The sequence below is a fragment of the Atractosteus spatula genome, chromosome 4 (assembly GCF_055471065.1).
Source record: "Atractosteus spatula isolate fAtrSpa1 chromosome 4, fAtrSpa1.hap1, whole genome shotgun sequence".
Classification (NCBI taxonomy): domain Eukaryota; kingdom Metazoa; phylum Chordata; class Actinopteri; order Semionotiformes; family Lepisosteidae; genus Atractosteus; species Atractosteus spatula.
The window spans coordinates 45,690,069-45,709,556 of NC_142709.1; the positions used below are offsets into that span (position 1 = coordinate 45,690,069).

At 35.6% G+C, this 19,488-nt stretch overlaps 1 pseudogene; it reads left to right on the forward strand.

The window, feature by feature from the left end:
• Positions 1-4,073: 4,073 nt before the first annotated feature.
• On the forward strand, positions 4,074-19,047 carry LOC148836406 (uncharacterized; annotated as a pseudogene).
• Positions 19,048-19,488: the final 441 nt, after the last annotated feature.

The window sequence follows — 19,488 nt, forward strand, 5'->3', positions numbered from 1 at the left end:
TGTGAGAGTAGGATCTCATTGCACCTATTGTACATATTGTACATAAGAGCTAGATTTCCCTTCTCCTGATTTGACTAAATCTAGAACTGGCCTATTACGCCTAAGACCTGTCTAGTCCCTCTCATTTATTTAATGAGACTTTATTCAATGAGATATGGACATCTTCTTTGGAGTAACCTTCTGTCTTTCAAATAATGTTCCTGTCTGGATGTCAAAAGAATTGAAGGTACCTTAGTTAGTACTGTGGTTCATCATAAATTAACAAAGTGATAATTAAAGAACAAATTGATGCATTTGTTTTATTCTAATGTTGTTTGGAAATGTTAGTGTTTTATTTTAATTAATATTTTTCTCCCATTTGTAGAGCAGTTACTCTTATAATGTGAGATTCTGTTCAAGACTTAATTCTAGTACTATCCTTCTCTCAGTTCACCTTGTCAGTTTTGCCTTCTTAGTCACCCTATGGGACAAACTCCTGTTTATTGTTCTGCAGATAGCTCATGTATCCAAGATGTCATTCTGCTTTGGCCAAACGTTTATAAATACAGTTGAAACAAACATACAACTATATTTTGCCAACATTCATTTTTTTGTGATTTATGTTCCTCTGTTCCTTTATATAACAAGGACTGAATCTTCTGCTTAGGTAGTTTTGTTAATTTACTAGTATAATTTTAGTTGTAATATTAAATTACACGGGTTTACCTTCACTATTAGGGAGATCATTAGCTAGTCTGTGGCTAAAGAGAAGCCATAATGAGGAATCCACAGCAATACTTAATTCTGTGGTTTATTCGTAAGCATAACTACTATACTTATATTTTGTATAAAATTAGATGTTTATAAAGTGTGTATTTTTTTTCCATTTGCCCTTTGGGCCTGTTCCCTCTAGTTCTCACTTTCTGTCTCTCTGGATTAATAAGTGCCACAGTTACAGTTCTGCAATCCTTGGCCTCTGGGGTCATGGTGTAGACCTGCCCATATAAGCAGCTGATATGAGAGAAAGATTTTCTTGTCCAGCAGGTGTTTATGTGTTCAGTACTGGAAGAGCACAGAGGACAGACTCAGACTGCAGGTACATAAAAAAGCAGGGAAAATATAAATAAATCTGCTTGTTTGTAATGCATATTTTATGCTTGGAGAAATTATCGTATATACTATTAAAGAATTGCTGTTGTTTTTGATTGTTTTTAATGAGAGTAAGTAAAGTTTTCCTGGTGCTAACATTTTTTACCTGCTCTGTTCAAAATTTATATGTTTACTTGCATGAAAATACCATTCACTAAAATATAATAATTACATACATCTAAAAACGTCCCAGGCTTTGGAGGTCTGTATCTTATTTTCTTTTTCTCCTAAAAAGCCCTAGGGATTTCAACTGCGTGTCATTTATAATTGCACTGTTCAGGTTTTTTATGTTCTCAGTGTGTTTAAGCTTAAATACGCATATCAGAATTATGCCAATTGACTCATAACCTTACTCTGCATTTCAGAAACAACATGAGTCCAAATGTGTTTGGAAATCCTGTATATACAGGGGATTGGTTTCTTAATGTAGCTTACGTCAGACATCTCCATAGTAAAATTGAATCCTTTTAAAAAAAGACTTAACCAACTATAAAAAATAACTAAAAGAAACTACACATATACTGCCTATATAATGCCTCACTAGTAGCTTTTCAGTTTCAAATTCTGCCTTCTTAACCTGTTTTTCTTAATGCATGTAAGAAAAAAATTAATCATTTTAGCAATTGATGCTGATACTGTTTTGAATACCAAAATTAATCTGAAGTGTGACAGTGCACACAAACCATCTATTTATTTTCCCAATAAAAATACAAATAAATAAAAAAAATTATAAAAATAAAATAAAAATATTTTACCTTATTAGTGTCTTGTGTGAAAAGAATGCCACTAGAGGTAATAAGAATTTATTTAATTGGCCTAATTCCACAGGATTAATTTTCAGTGCATTTTAGCAGCCAGATGCGTATAGGCTGGGGCTTGTGTGTAAGCTTCTACAGTTCAGGGAGGGTGAGTTAGTGGCATCTTGAGCTGTAGAGAGTTTAGTTTTATTCAACTCTTGTGCTTTCATCAGGATCCAGATGGCAGTGCTAAAATAGATTTAAGTTTGAAGAGTTAGAGATAATAACTTGCAAAGATTTGGTTATGAATTGCATTTAGTGACGGAAGATTGATCCAGAGTGATTTCAGTTCAGTATTTAGTGTGCCAAGTGTCCTGGAAGGAAAACAACAAGTGAAATTTTGTGTGAGTTGAAGAGAAAATTTTTGGACAGTCCTATTTGGACTCTGAAAGGGGACCACTGGTACATCATAGGTGCCTGGGGGGCGGGGGGCAGTCCACCCAAACCTGCACTCATAAATTGCTAATGTGCTATCTCTGGGTTGCATAGTGTCATCCAGGGGTTGGAATTCACCACACATACACAGGGCCTAATAATAAGTTCTTACAATTGATGCTTCTGTGTCTTTTAAAATGAACACAAAATACACAAACCAGATATTTTGTTTAATTCATTTAGCTTTTTAGATTAGAGATACTTGAATAGTTAATACCGACCTACATGTCTTATCATCTTGCCCCATAGGTACATCATTAAGTTGGTATCAACCAGTATAGGAAACGTAACTGAAGCAGAAAGCCTTTACCATGTAAGTATGAACATGATCATATTTAAAGTATAATGGATCAGGTTATCCAAGGCGTTTTTATCCATATATTCTAGGCCTGTTAAAAGTATTCATTCCATCCCAATGTGCTAATTTAATTACAATTAATGTATATACATTTTCTTAATGTGAATATTTTAATGGAAGTTTGAAAACTCATTATGAACACCTTTATTGGTGAATGAAACTTAAATTTAAGAAAAAAACAACTATAAAGACAAATCCAACTAACATATTGTTAACATGAATATTCTACCCCTTTGCTCTATTCTTGATCAAATTACATTTGGCAGCAATACTTATGCAATCAACATTTGAGTTTTTTGTTGCCAATTAATTTGTTTAACTTAAAAATTATTTAATTTGGGCAATCACAGGTTATTACAAAAGGGGTATATCTTTAAAATAATGGGTATTGTGAGTGTACAGACCTATTAGGACCAGAAACCTCTATTGTGGGTTAATGAGTTGCTGCTCTAAGTTACATGAAAATTCATTGAGAGGTTCAGTTTAGAAGGATTTTAGGGGTGTGAGAGACTTTTTTTTAATTGTATGGTGGCTGGTAATCAGTTTACCTGATCAGCTAAGATATTTAAAGACTTCAATAAGAAATTCATGTAGGAGATAAAAAAAAAGTTTAGGCTTTTGTTTTGGTGTTTGGTTGTGGTGCCTTATTTATCACCTGCACTGTACATTGCACTGATGTTTTTTTAACCTAATTGTTGTTTTGTGTATTGCTCCTTCTTTACTTGCTTATTTCTTAAGATGCCTTTATGGCATGCCCAAACGGTTGTCACTGTACAGATATACACAATTTGTATTTCTTCAAACTGGGACTTGTTGGAATGGGACGAAGATTTTTCTAGGGCCTTGTAAATATGTATTGGATACTTACTGAAGGCAGAACGAAGCCTTATCTCAGTATCTCACATGAACAAATGTCCAACATTGTTTAAAATATAACAATGAGAATGTTTCTAATTGAAAACTAAAGAAGCAAAAATGTACATAGGAAAGATAGTCTGTTACTCCTTTTAAGTTTTGATTCTCACAATGCAAAGAATACAGTGCAAGTATCACTCTCATTACACAAAAGGTTTAGATGGAATGCTTCTGCAGTTCGCATGAGTACTTCAAAAACATGTTTTGAATAGTCTATTGGATATCTATGGACATAACAGTCATAGTTTAACATGGGGAGTATAAAATATTGTTTTAAGTAACCATTAAATTCAAATCTGAAATATTTATTTTATTACTTCTATAGAATGTTTTCCTTAAATTTCCTTTAAGGTTCATTATCTAAACTTATAATAATCCACTAGTTGTATACTTTTTCTTTGGCATCCAGCTCCTGTCTGGAGCTACTGAGACTATGAACAATGGAAGGAACCAATGTCACCCTGTTTTATGAGTTCATCATCGTGGGATTTCCAGGTCTGCAGGAGCACAGTTTTGCTTTCTTCATCTTCTTCCTCATCCTCCTCCTGGCCACATTTTTGGGTAATATGCTCATCATGGTATTAATTGCCCTAGATCACCGGCTCCACACACCCATGTACTTACTCCTCTGGAACTTGGCTGTCTTAGATGTACTGATAACTGTCACTGTCATACCCAGGTTGTTAGCAGTTCTTTCGGGTCATGACAAGACAATATCCTTCTCTGGTTGTTTTACACAAATGTATTTTTTTATCTCATTTAATAGTATTGAAGTGTTCCTTGTTGCAGTGATGGGTTTTGACCGTTATGTCGCTATTGTGAAACCTCTTCATTACAGCACCTTAATCAGCAGTAAGGTTTGTGTTACAATGGTAGCCTCAGTCTGGCTTCTGGGCTTCCTTGTGCCTTTAACACCTGTTGTACTGGCAAGCACTTTGCAGTACTGTGGATCAAATCTTATCCTGCACATTGTCTGTGACTACCGCACCGTAATGTCATTAGCCTGTGGTGATGTCACAGCACAAGTGAACTTTGCTTTATCCATTGCAATGTTATTTTACATTCCTGTACTGTTTGTTCTTTGGTCCTACTACAAAATTGTATGTTCAGTGATAAAGATGAAAACTGTGGAGAGTCGTAAGAAGGCCTTTTCAATGTGCTCTTCACACATGACTGTGGTCTTTCTGTACTATGTATCTGCTTCTGTAGTGTATATTGGATTAAGAGTAGAAAGTATCCCTCCTGATGGACAAATCTTCATTGGTGCAGTGTATTATTTCCTCACCCCTTTGGTCAACCCCATCATTTACACCTTAAGGAATGAAAATATCAAGGCAGCAGCTCACAAATATTTGAGGCTACAGTCCCCTTTCTAGCATAATGCAAACAATAGTGTAAACACAAGACTAGAAACCACATTATCATTTTAATTTCAATGTACAAAGCAAAAGGTAAGATATCCTCCACATGATAATCATGTGATACAATTTCATGGTAGTGGTTATAATAATATTATTTTGTGGAGTTGAGGTCCATGTTTAATAGATCACTTCCTATTTAATTATTTAATTAATCGATTTTTTATCAAATGGCATTATTATTATTGTATAATTGGTATGTCCAAATACTAGTTCTGTAACTAAATACCTTTCAGTAACTTGTTCTCTATTTTTCAAAATTATATGTTAGCGTGATTATGTTTTTTAAAATGAAACTTTAAAACAAAGCTTTTTAATTTTTCATTTAACATTTATGGGTTTTAGCAGCAAGACAACATGAAAATATGTTGATTCCAAGGTAGACTGGGATCTAAAATGGATTAAACCACAAATTACACTGAATCCAAAATCAGCAACATGCTTGCACCATCTGGAATTAAATTGCTTAAAAGGAAGTAAAAAGGATAGTATAATTTAAAATCTACAGTATAAGTATATGTTAATCAATGCAGTAATAAATGTAGTGGTTTAGGAAAAAGGCACATCATTATGATCATTTTCTGTTTAAATACATAACTTGTGGTAATTTGTCAGATAAGGAATTATTAATATAATCAAAATGACATGTTTCTTATACAACACTTTATAATGCCACAGCCATCCCTTATTGTTTAATACACTTACATCAAAGTACGGGCTTCTATTAGTACAATGGGCATTTGTGGAAAAAGACATTGGGCCCAAGCACCTTAATCCTTTGGGAGGAGCAGCATTCCCCTGAGATTCTGTTTAAAGTTAATTAATTAATGAAATTGGGAAGTCACTATAATTCAGATAAATGGAGATTATCCTCACAGTGCATGGTCAAGAAATCACCAATCAGTGCTCTATAACAAAATAATACAAGTAAACAGGTGTCAGGGATAAGTATTAATACTCTGTTTCCGTCAATCACAAGACAAGCAACAAATGTACTGTACATGAGCTCATTTTGTATGTTTTTGGTACTAGAATGCCCTACTTCACAATGCTTCTAGTCTGAGCAAGCATTACTGAGTGTGAGCAGTTTCATTATTGCAGTTGTTGGGAAGTCTTTTTTAGTGAATCAAAAACCAAAAGGGTGTGATTAGATAATTGATTTGACTAATCATTTTTAAAACAAAGTCTTGTGAGTACATGCACAGGTATATTTATGAATTTGTTCAATCTCCAATTATGACATACCCTATTGTAATGATTTATTTTGAGAGATGGCTCATTCTGGATTAAACAAAACAAAATATCAGTCTGATCAGAAAGATTGGGGTTGTTTTGTCCTTTCACTCTACAAATTAAAAAAAGATAAATATGTATGCTCATGTTTTATGCTCTTAAACGTACATTAATTTATTTGCAAATAAAACATTTTATTATTATAGGTTATACTTGTCTAAAAGAATTGGTAGCACTTTACAATAAGGTTGTGATATACAGTAAAGGGTTTATAAATGCTCTATTAATAATGAACTGACAAGGATTCATAGTTTATTGAAAATTTAAAAAAGTATTAATTAAGGATTAACAAAGATGTTCTTAGGCCTTTATTAACTGTGATTTTCATAATTTGTAAATGTTTTCTTAAAATGAATCTAACACAAACTCATACTTTATAGAGCGTGAAAAATAGATCAACAGATGTCAGTTGTTTTGCTAAACATGAATTCTCTGCTCAGTGTAAGAGAAATACATGCTGTAGTGCTTTATAGAACTCCCTTTGAAGAGATCCACAGTTTACTCATCTACAAGATAACAATTGAAGGTATACTAGATATTTATGGGAAACACTGATGTGTTAAAGAGAGTGTGTATTCAGTTCCAGGCTGTTGACTCCTTTCATCGAGGACAGTGGTAGAATTGCAGTATGTTCCTTTATGAATGTGCTGTTACAACATTCTGCCATTTATAACCATCAACCACATTCAGACTAAGCCTTATGAACAACCTTCCTACAGATGCAGCCATTCAAAACGGTTGGGGTATTTTGCGGTCGCATCAAAACGCAGTATCACACAGTATTACGTGGTGTAACGCGTCATTTGATTTCATACTGGAAAGTATCCGGAATCACCTTGTAAAGCCGCCAGGAGGAGCCAATAAAGCTTAACCTCTGATGTACAGCATTTGAGCTTTTAAATTTAAACTGTGTATTACAGCATGTTAATCATCAGTCATTAAAAAGTTGGTATATTTTATGAAAGCAAGATTGCTCAGTTGGGCAAAAGTACACAACCTACCTTTATCATAAATATTTTAATTATAAAGAAATGTTTTATGCATCAAAGCCTTTCCCGAAGATATTACTAATAGTATTAATAATGAATGACCTTGGACAAGCTGTAAACTCAAAGTATTACGCTGGCCCACATTATTTGTAACCGTCATTTTAAATTAAAAGACTTTATTTTTTAATCGACAAAAAGTAACACCACAGCATTTCGTTGATCTAACTAACGAGGACAGGACATTAGCTAGCCAATATGATAAAGGAATAAATGACTTTTTTTGTTCATTTCTTTAGCACATTTGTACAAGCACTTGGAATCTGTCCAAGCCCTACTTTGTCAGGCATTTTCTTTTACTATAACGGGCATAAAAACTCCCTTGCTTTTAACAGAGCGTTTCATAATTTCTAACAACGGAAATTATTTAAATTGCGACACTTATCATTCAACCAGAGCTCAAAATATCACAAGGATCCTCAAGAGCACAACAAAGACTGTATTAAAAGATACTTGTATCAGATACATGAGAATCCAAGCTTTTTGTCTATGCTTTCTTATCTACGCTAAGAAGTAGTTTTTAAAATTTATCACCTAGTAAAAAGTCAAATTTCTGGGGCGTCCGTATACCAGAGATTATGGTACCGCTTCAGAAGGGTGTCAGCCAGTCAGATTCCAGGACCGGAATTATCTGTTTTATAATTGAGAATATGTAATCACGTATCTAAATAAATTAATAATGATATTAATTTAAGGATCTAAACATCTAAATCTATGTATCTATATAGCTGGTAATATTACTGTATTTCACTTTCTTTGTAAACATGTTTTGTTAACACCCGAATCCCAGGTGGATTCTGTTTTTTGGTCTGTTATGGTCTATAGCTCAAATCCTGCTTAGCTAAAAATTAGACACAAGAAGAGTATTATTGGACAATGTTATGAGGCTCTGGCGGAATTTCTCTGTAAACTGAAGAGTTATAGAGGAGACAGGTTGTATATCGCTTCTTTTGACACTTGTAAAAAAACATTTCAATGTTAATGCGACATGGAAGATAATGTGGTGTATTGGTCATTAGTGAAAAGATGTAATCATTTAATCTCTTTACTGTGCACATTTTAATCCGCTTAGTATTGAATATTTATATGGAATTTTACCACTAAAGGGAAATTTTAGTAGCTAAGCATTAAACGCACAGGAGCATAACGAAGGTCATAAACGATATTAATTTAGGAACATAAACATATTATGTAAACTGTATGTTGCTGTTATTGGTATTTTAAAGAAAAAATACACACCAATACTCAATTTCTCCCTAAACATTTTAAGCACCAAAGTCTTACATGTGGTTGACCTTCCCACCATATTACTGTAATATCTGTATTGCTGTTTCAGTGCATGTAATATGACTTGCCTCAGTGGCGTCACAGCTTAAGTGATTGATTAACAGTACTGTATAAGGGTGAGGTCCGGTGTTCAAATCCAGCAGTCGCTATGAGTTTTCTTTTAACAGAAACACTTCTTTGAAAAACTAAAATAGCAAATATTATGAACACTGCAGTATATTGACATTTTTTATATTTCAAAATAACATGTTCATACTGTATGTACAGTACACAGCGGTACCGCAGGTTGAACTGTAGGGTGACAAATCCACCTGAGCCCAAAAGCCCAACATATTAATGTGCATTTGCCTGGCGCTGTGCGGTTTTCATCACTCTCTGCGGGAGTGCTGGCTGTGACTAATTAAACAGGTTTCACAGCTATTTTTGTCTTTCCAGCGAAAGACACCTCCCCCCCCTCCAAAACCCCTTTTTTTTGCTTACAGTAGTAGTACTTAAGTACAGTACAGTAGTACTTCTCACGTTAAAAAAAGCTATGTGTTAGCATAAACTATCAGTAATCAATAATATTAAATTTAGCACTGTAATATATTTTGCTAATAATAAATTCTATTCTACTCTGAGAATGTAGAGGGGAGGAAGAATGCCCATGGTCTTTTCACTGATTAACTTTTGTCAAGCTGTCAACAAAAACCACATGTCAAAAAAAAGTTTTTTTTTTTTAAAAGTCAATTGTGTGTCCATAATATTGCTATTTTGATATTACTAATTGCTATTGCTACTGAGTCTCTGTGTCTATACTACATGTGAACAAACCGGTTTCACAGGTATTTTCAACCCCCAGCCACTGTTGTTTCATCGGTTGTTATCCTGTAAAGCGCTTTGAGAAGCATACTGTCCAGCTTGTCAGGTGCATTCTCTTGTAAAATAATAAGTAGAGCATTGGGGTTATTAGTGCTCCACTTACAGCAACCCAATATAAATACATTTTGTCTCCACCACCACCACTTGTACGAATCATAGCCCTGCCAAATGATGCAAATTCCGCTGCAATGGTTGTTTGCAGGAATTATTCAGTATGACATCTCCATGTTCAAGTAAACACTGCTCTGTGTGCAAATGCAATTAAAAAAAAGTTTTTTTTTAAGAAGCCACCTTTAAAGGCGCTATATAAAATAAAGTTTATTATTATTATTGATATTGATGATATTCTTCCTCCCAGGACTTGTAAAATTGTTGTTGTTATGGTTGTTATCCCGTAAAGCACTTTGAGAAGCATACTGTCCAGCATATTGTATTTCATTGCACTTTGACAGATCGTCTTATAATCACTTGTCGTTAGAATATCCCCCAAGAGGATCTTCCCCCAAGAGGATATAGAGGATATCCCCCAAGAGGTATCCAGGTAACAGTGAAACGGGCGTACAGTCTGGGGAGATCGCCCATTTTCCATATAAATAGTTCCCTGGTTCCGCACCCCTTGGTATTTCTCTCTCTCGGGCCCGCGCTCTTGGCGGGCTTGTCTTGTGTCTCTCTCTCGTCTGGGCGCGGGAGTGCTGCTGGCGGGTGGTAACGGAGAACAAATAAAGCGCAGTTTTTAACTCCACAAGTTTCTCAACGAACCCAAATTCATTACATTGGTGTCAGAAGCGGGAGGATGGACAGTGAACAGCCAATGATGGGGCCGATGATGGGGACTCCGGATGCTGTCGGGAAACGGGAGCAGGGCGGCCTAAAGGGGGGAAGGCCGCCCTTGAGTGACGCTACCCCCGCTCCGGAAAGGCAGAAAGAACGCTTCACCCCGCCTGCTGTGGGAAGAGTTGGCCACTGCCGGGGCTTATTCCTTCCCTGCCTCACCGAGGGTAGACCCTGCCAGGCCCTCGTCGACACCGGTTCGACCATCACCCTGCTGCAGCCTGGTGCCTTGCCGGGCACCGAGGCAGCCGGACCCCCAGGGCGCTCACCGTGCACTTTTGGGCTGCGAGGGTGAAACACCCCTTCTACCTTGCCCCAGTCTGCGAGGACTGTATCCTGGGGTTGGACTGGTTGCAGCGCCCCTCTCTGTGTACAGTAGAGCCTCCTGTCCTGGCTGGTGGAGCTCATACAGCTGTGTCTGGAGAGAATCCAGGGTATCAGCTTCAGCCACACGGAAGGGTAGCTTGTTCCCCCCTCCCGCCCCTCTCTGTGTATAGTAGAGCCTCCTGTCCAGCCAGTACAGGAGGCTCTACTGTACACAGAGAGGGGCGGGAGGGGGGAACAAGCTGCCCAGCCGTGTGGAATGCTACAGAACCCTAAACAGACAGTACACACTAGCCGAATATTTCACCAAGATATCCAGACACAGCTGTATGAGCTCCACCAGTAAAACTCAAAGTATTACGCTGGTCCACATTATTTGTAACCGTCATTTTAAATGAAAAGACTTTATTTTTTCATCGACAAAAAGTAACACCACAGCATTTTGTTGATCTAACTGAGAAGGATGGGACATTAGCTAGCCAATATGATAAAGGAATAACTTACTTATTTGTTAATTTCTTTAGCACATTTATTTGAACATTTCCATCGATTGTACAAGCACTGAAAAACTGTTCAATCCCTAGTTTGTCGGGTATTTTCTTTTACTATAACAGATATAAAAACTCCCTTGCTTTTAACAGAGCGTTTCATAATTTCTAAGAACAAAAATGATTTAAACTGCAACACTTTTATCATTCAACGAGAGCTCAACATATCACAAGGATCCTCAAGAGATCAACAAAGACAACAGAAAAAGATATGTGTATAAGATACTGTCCATGGGAATCCAAGCTTTTTTATCTACGCTAAGAAGTAGTCTTTAAAATTTCTTCATTACACAGTGAAGTCAAACTTCCGGGATGTGCCTATATTAGAAAATATAGGACTTCTTTGAATGTATGTCAGGCAATCAGACTTCCGGACCGGAATTATCTGTTTTATAATGGGGAATATAGTGTAAAATCCTGGGTTTGGTAAAATGTTTCAGGCATTCATGTGAAGGACAACAGAGCTTTCACTGGCCGATTATCATTATTATCATTATTATTAATAATGATATTAATTTAAGGGTCTAAATATCTAAACATATGTATCTATATAGCAGGTAGTATCACTGTATTCCACTTTCTTTGTAAACATGGAAAAACAGATTCACAACGCGACGTTGTGTCACTGTGTAAAAAAAAAAACGGTTTGAACACCCTATATTGTAATAAGCTGCTGAGCTAAGAATAGGAATGTTCCTGCTGTCAGAGGGGGTGGAAAGTGCCTGCGGTCATTTAATTAGTATTACAATTCGCACTGATTCCCTTGAGAAGATATGGACATAAGAATATTCGTGCGTGGTCACAAAATGGCATTAAGCACTTAAAGTTAATATGGTTAATAATAGTAAACTGTAACATGCTGTAACAAGATCGGCTAAACTGGGAAGAAAATGCTTTCAGAGAAAATGTTTCATGTGTGAAGAACATAGATCCCCAATCAATCTTTCGAGCTAATGATCAGGTGTTTCCGTCAACACCCTTCAGCAGCACTCCTGTGCCCAGATGAGAGAGAGACACAAGACAAGCCTGCCAGCCCGAGAGAGAGCGAGATAAACACCAAGGGGTGCGGAACCAGGGAACTATTTACATGGAAAACGGGCAATCTCCCCAGACTGTCTGCCCATTTCACTGTTACCTTGATACCTCTTTAATTAGAACTCACTCTCCCCCCTGCCTGTCTGACTTCTTTTAATCCTTCTGTGCCCAGATTGCAGCGGGTAAGATGTTTTTCCAAGAAAAAAAGAGAAATTAAAAAAAGAGAAATTTCACCAGAGCCTCTTCTCTTCTTGTATCTAATTTTTAGTTTGGAAGGATTCAAGCAGAATTTTAGATGAAAGGCAGCGACCTTAATCAAGCCCAAATCATAATTGAACCCATTCAGAGCCTACATTACATTTTAGCGTTTCATTCTGAGCAGAAGACCCTCACACCTGAAGAAGGCTTGCGTTTTCTCTCTTCTCTTTTAAGCATGTGTACAATGCTGTAATACAATTTAAAATAATTAAAAGTTTAAACAGTATCAACTAAACTCCATTAATATAAGTATCGAGAGGTATTAAATAAATACAGCTTTTTAGTATAGATTACACCTTTCTAAAATGTATTTAAAAAATAAAAACGATTACAATCTAATCTTTCCACGTTTGATCCCAAAATCCCAAGAAAAATAAATCTAAATGGGGAGAAAGCTATGCTGAAAGTTTATTAAGATACTTAGAAGACAAAGATAACAATTTATGTTGCATTTGTCTGATTGTGAATCAAAAATACATTTGATTAAACGTGCGTTTGCGATTTAAATCAATTTAAATGTTTATATTGTAACGCATACTGTACAGCCTCCATTTCTCTATAAAAATGTAAAAGATCGTTTGTGCAGCCTAAGAGGTGGGGTCTACTCTCAGTGACATCTGACAATCCTCCATACACTCAAGTGAAAAATTAATAATGCCAATGTAAACGTCATATTTACAATTTGTTGATAATAGATAATAGAAAGTTCTCGAAAGCTTTGTGATAGTTTACCCAGGCAGCAAAAGATCAGCTACACTGGGAAGATGGGACACGGAAGATATGATTAATAACCTTTTAAATCTGAAGGGAGATCTGAAGTGATCCCCCCCACACACACACACGATAGTAGCAGGAAGCAGAAGCAGGGACCATTATCAGAAGGAAAGAAGGTGACTATTCATTGTTATTAAAAATGACTTAAATTCGATCATGTTGTGATATTTAGAAATATAAAAAGTAAATTAATTGTCCATAATATTGCTATTCTATTTTTTCAAAGAACTGTTTGTTAAAAGAAAAGTCGTGGAGCCGGCTAGATTTGAACACACCCAACTTGTGGTTCAGAAGTCAGGCACGTAGACCACAGTACCACCCGCAAGGTCACATGAGGAGTGGTGAAACAGCCCTACACATACAGTATCAACAGACATTGTACAGCGTGTACTATTGTGTTGCAGTATATGAATATAATTATATCGTTATTAATTTCTTTAGATACGCGATTCTATATTATATTCGCAGAAAAGCTGAAAACTTCCACTTTTTATACACATTATTTCACGTTAGTTAAAGACTTCGATGCTTAAAATGTTTAGGGAGAAATGGAATACTGGTGTACCGAGACCAGCCATATACTGTAATACTGTATGTTTATGTTCCAAAATTAATATCGTTTATGGCCGTCACAGGCGTTATGCTCCATTCTTTTTATGCTCAGCTACTAAGATTTCCCTTTAGTGGTAAAATTCCATATAAATATTCAATACTAAAACGGGCACATTAAAGACATTTAAATCTTTCTACGACCGACCAACGCACCACTAGTGCCCCTGTCGGTCAACCAATCACGTACCGTGTGGTATGACGCGCAATGACCCACAGTACATGTCTGTGCCGCGCACTTTGAATGGCTGCATCTGTATTTATCAACCCCACATGGAGTAGATATATATTATTAACAGGCATTTGTATTTATACTTTCTTTGCAGCACCTCATGTAAAGCGTGAACCTATTCATGCTTATTATAGCAAAATCATGTTGCAATAAAACTATTAATAGACATTAATAAAGTTCTTGTTCCCAGTGCGTTCAACTTTTTCAGTACCCCATGTAAAGTGTGAACCTTTCTATCCTTATTTATGCTAAATCATTTTACAATAAGCTATTAATAGACATTAATAAAGCTCTTGTTCACAGCGTGTTCATCTTTTTGCAGTACCCCATGTAAAGAGTGAACCTATTCATGCTTATTAATGCAAAATCATGTTGCAGTAAACTATTAATAGACATTAATAAAGCCTTTGTAAACCTCACATTAAATGTGCCAATAAAACAGATCACATTTTCAAAACATGATTTTTAAAATTATAATAATTGTAACAACTGTATTAGTTACAAAAATATTTTGCAAATGCAAAAACAAAAAAATCTTGGAAAGTATCTTTACTGTATCTTAATGAAAAATATTTGCATTTTACACAGAAATTAAATGTACAGTTATTTTTGTACAGATCTAAGAAGTGGCATCAAATGATAAATACTTTGAGAAACAATAACATGATGTATTAAAAGTGTAAAAGACTCATTTAAATGCAGTGAAACAACTTTAACTCTTGACCTAGTTCAACACTTAACAGCAAGTATTCTTATTCGGAGGGAGCAACTTGCTTCCATTTTCATTTTTTTCTAATTTTGGATTTTATTTCACTATCTATTGCTGCTGAACAGAGCTTTACAACATCCAGCAACTTTGTCCTTCCAGTATAAGACTGTAAAACCTCATTGTCTTTCTCAGGTGCACTAATTGTTTGCTCTGCAATGGCAGCTGTTGAAACAATTGTGTCCCTGTCCACATTCATCCTCTGAAATGCTTTCTTCATGGTCCCCTTTCTTCTGAATAATCTCAGCACCTTCTTGTATCGTAGCACAACACTGGAAGGAGCATTTACTACAACAGAAAGTTGGAAGGGGATGTATTCACTGAGTAGGGTAGAGAAATCTTACACAGAGAAAAACATTCATTCATAAAGGAATTCTATCCAGGTTTTTGTCATGACTGGTTCTCAGAGGCAACACTGTTACTGCAACCAATAATTTTTCCTTCGTTCCATAACGTTCACTCATATTCAAAATGATCCTGAAATCACTTATCTTTAAATAATGTTGACTGTTTTAATTGAAGACGGTGTTACAGGCATTGACAGAATAATCCTGTAACAGGTGCTGCAGAAACCAAAAAGTCCGTCTATAGGTCCTAGTTGAGGTTTTTAAACTATTACTAATAACACGGCTCCTGGTGTTTTGTAATCCACCAAAAATGGAAAACACACAACTATAGTAAACACAGTAAAATATAATGCATAGAAATGCATACATTAGCCAGCAAAGCTCCCATCTGTTTTAGTGTCTATTTGGTTCTGTTTGGAGGTTGGGAGCCCAAGATATCTTCAGATAGTTGTGGTGTCCAACATAAGGGGCCAACTGAAATATTGGCATTTCAGTGTAAAGATAATAAGCTGCCACCTCCAAATGCTGGTCAATCTTTCAATCATCCTTGCCCCGGGAAATGACATTTACACTACACAATTAGTAAAAAATAAATATTTAAAGTCATGTACAAAACAAACTCATTTTTACATGCGGAATACAGCAGCCGCATTAATACTCTCTTACTACCTCTTTGACCTTCACTCTTCTTCCTTTTCTTCCTAATTATCTTTTTCTTGTGAGAAGAATCAGAAGAGGATTCAGATGATAGCGAAGAACTTGATGCGTCTTCATCTTCTGATAAAGATGACTCAGTTGGAAGAGCTGACATTCTTTTTCTTGCTGTGAAAAGCAACAAATGTTATTTAAAGATATTAAAAATATTATACAAAAGACAAATACTGATTGAAATTCAAATTAAACCTATTTTTTGTTGCATTAATTGAAACAGACTTTACAATGCAATCACGCATCATTTACTTATGTCTTACAATTGTAGTAAATAGGTATTTTCGGTAAAGTCCTGTCCTCATCAGCTTCTGGCATGGTACAGTAATAATAACCTTACCTACATGACAGAAAAAGGTGTTACTTACATTCCATCAACAGTTCTCTTAGAAAACCACGTTCAGCAATCAGTTTTCTTCTTGCCACTACAGTTTAAGCTTTAGATTTTCATGTTGTACTTTATCTTTCAGCTGCCAATAGTGTTGTGGGAGAGTCACAACCCTTTCCCCTTAAATATATGAGAGAAAGTGATTAAGTGAGCATGTTTTCTGAATGCGCAACACCAAAAATAATGAAGTTCATACTGTATACATTCCAGATAAGTATGCTGTTAACCTTTATCAATGGTCTATCAACATGCTTTTAGCTACACCATACAGTATATTTTACTTTGTCTTTTTAAGTTATAATGTTTTTAATTTCATTGGGGGTGGGGGGGTCTTGGGGGAAATTCCAATTTCACGCATAGGGTAGATTGAAACCAATGAGATTTAGGGGAGAAAATAGAATGTATTTCCAATACACTTAAAACACATGCTCATCCTAATTAAATAATCAGCTTTCTTGAATTAAACAGCTGTAAAGAATGATTCTCGGGGTCTAGTTTGTCACTTTAACAACAATTGCCATTAGAAGTCCCAAATAGGAATCTGGCTATATCTCTAGCAATGTTTTATAACTTCACATATGTCCAAAAATGGTTTTACTTTCTGCCTGCTGAGCCGGGAGTCGACTTAGGTGTATTTTCCATCCCCCTTTCTGGCAAACTGATGCTTCAGGGTTTTGATCTCAGTTTTTTCTTGTGTCATGCCTCCATTTTCAGAGAAATGTTCTTGAACCTTGACATTTACCCAGTCAATGAGCGCTGTAATTATTCCCCTGATGCACGTGAATAACGGTTCCATTTGTCAATTACTAAAAAAGTTATTAAGACTACATAAGTGAAAATTAGAACCTTTTTCACAATTATTATCTATACATCCTATATTAATGAACATTGCAGGTGTCCTTCAATTGAAACATGGATGGAGAACGATATACATCTCGTTATTATATTGATATGTACAAGAAATTGCCAAGTAAACGAAAACAATAACACTTCCCAATGTTATTAAATTTGTTTTAGATGCTTTTTTTGTGTTTTTAAAATGGTGGTGTTTTATTTATGGTTTATTTATGGTTTTTTTTCTTTTAGTCAATATGGCATCTTGCAGATGAAATTACTTAAAAAGATAAGTGGCAGCCCAACAAAAAACTTTAAATTTGATATAGTGGCTTCAACGAAGACATATTTTAAAAAGCAAAATTAAGGGCCAAATTTCCCAACACAATAGGCATTTGAAGGACAGGAGGATGAAAACTGATGTACAGTGTATACCTGGTAAGTGCAGTAGTACCCTTACTCTTTGTCGTGTTTTCACTGTTATATTTATTTAATAGCATTGAAAAATAATGTATTGCTTTATATATTTCAATTTTATGTTCTGTAGGGTTAAGGTGTTTATTTATCCTCCCTATTTGCTGTCAAGAGTTTGTCAACATTCACAGAGCTGCGGAAGAACCCATGTGAAATCAGAGATATGGATCTTTGTTCATAAACTCAAAACTTTCACTGCTTCAGTGGATGACATTTTTAAACAGGTAAATTTCACAGAAACTGATGAAATGATCACAGCAAATGGTGTCACAGATTTTGTAAGCTGTCTTTTATCCAGTAACATTTAATTATTTTGCCATCCTTTTAAAAGTCACATAAATTGAGAGGAAGAACAATCAAAGTGTTAAATATTTTGCAATTAAATCTGAAACCAGTTCCATTAAACTAAAGAAAAAATGGCTTAAATCAACAAATATTTTGATTTCCCTCACTCACTCTTGAATTAGGTTTGCCCAGGGATTGCGTCTTTGTCAAATAGACATGATTCAGGATGGCATAGCCATGAGCCACGAGCCCCTTGTCAAAAATGGCCAAGAAGGTCCGGGGTGTCTGTGTGAAAGCTATCCGGAGGTACCGCAGAGGTACATGGGTGGCAGAAGGCAGTTTGTAGTAATTGATAAGAGCAATTTCAGACACAAAAGAAAGGTACATTCTGTATGTGATATTTATGGCATTCCGTAATTGTTTCATTTTCTTTTAGCTTTCCCTTTGCATTCTGATGATAGCAAAATATATTTGCAGATAATCGGAACACTATTAAGACAACACTAAAAAGTTCTTAAATGTCTAACAATAATACAACATATTTTGTGAGAGCAGTTCTTCTTATATTATAAGTACTGTATTTGATAATGTTTAAAGTAACCTGTTTCCTTTTTCTCTTTTTTTGGCAGTATTGAAGGGGGAGGTTTTCTGCAACATAGCAAAGGGAAAAAAATAGTTTTTGGAATGCTGGAGGTGAAGACTAAAAAAAAGAAGCCAGTCGTGCGTCTAGTGGAGAAAAAGTCATGAAGACATCTGATACACCTCATTGTTCATTACGTTCAACCACAAAATAGCAATCACAGATAAGTGGTGAATATAAAGGGGAGTACGAGACAGTCTTGGTTACAACCATTTTACTGTCAATCACAGAAGAACCTTTGTGAATCCTTGCACAGGTGCTCATATACAACATATTGAGAGAGCATGACGTACATACAAAAAACATGTGTGGAGACTGAGTGGAAATTGGACAGAGATGCTGTTATAGGAGCACTTGGATTTGATAGAGTGGACACATTGGCTTGTAAATAAACATCGAAATGGACCCCTGGGTAGATTATTTCATGACTTGAGGAAACAATACCATAGTTGTTAACTATCCCTACAAATATGTCGCTCATTATGCGAAGCATTAAGCAATGATATGTATATACTTTATTTTATTTATGTTGTTTCCTTCATTTACTTTTCAACATGGAATAAACCTTTGCCTGTTCCTATCTGATTTTATGTATTTACTATTTTCTTTACAGTAGTCATTACTTGTGTAGGCATCCTCTCACGAGGCACCAATAATTGTAAGGATTTGTGCATTTACTGGGACAATTGTTAATTGTAGCAGTAAGTCACAAAATAATTCTTTGATGGCTATTAGAAGACCAACCTTGTGGGATAACTCAAACAATGCACACACGGATACTAATACACGAGAATACATTTATTAACATAAAATGTGCATATACAGTAAACATAACAGATCTTATAGTGAGAGTTAGCAGAATACAAAAGACATATATTCGATCACGAAGAGTTACAA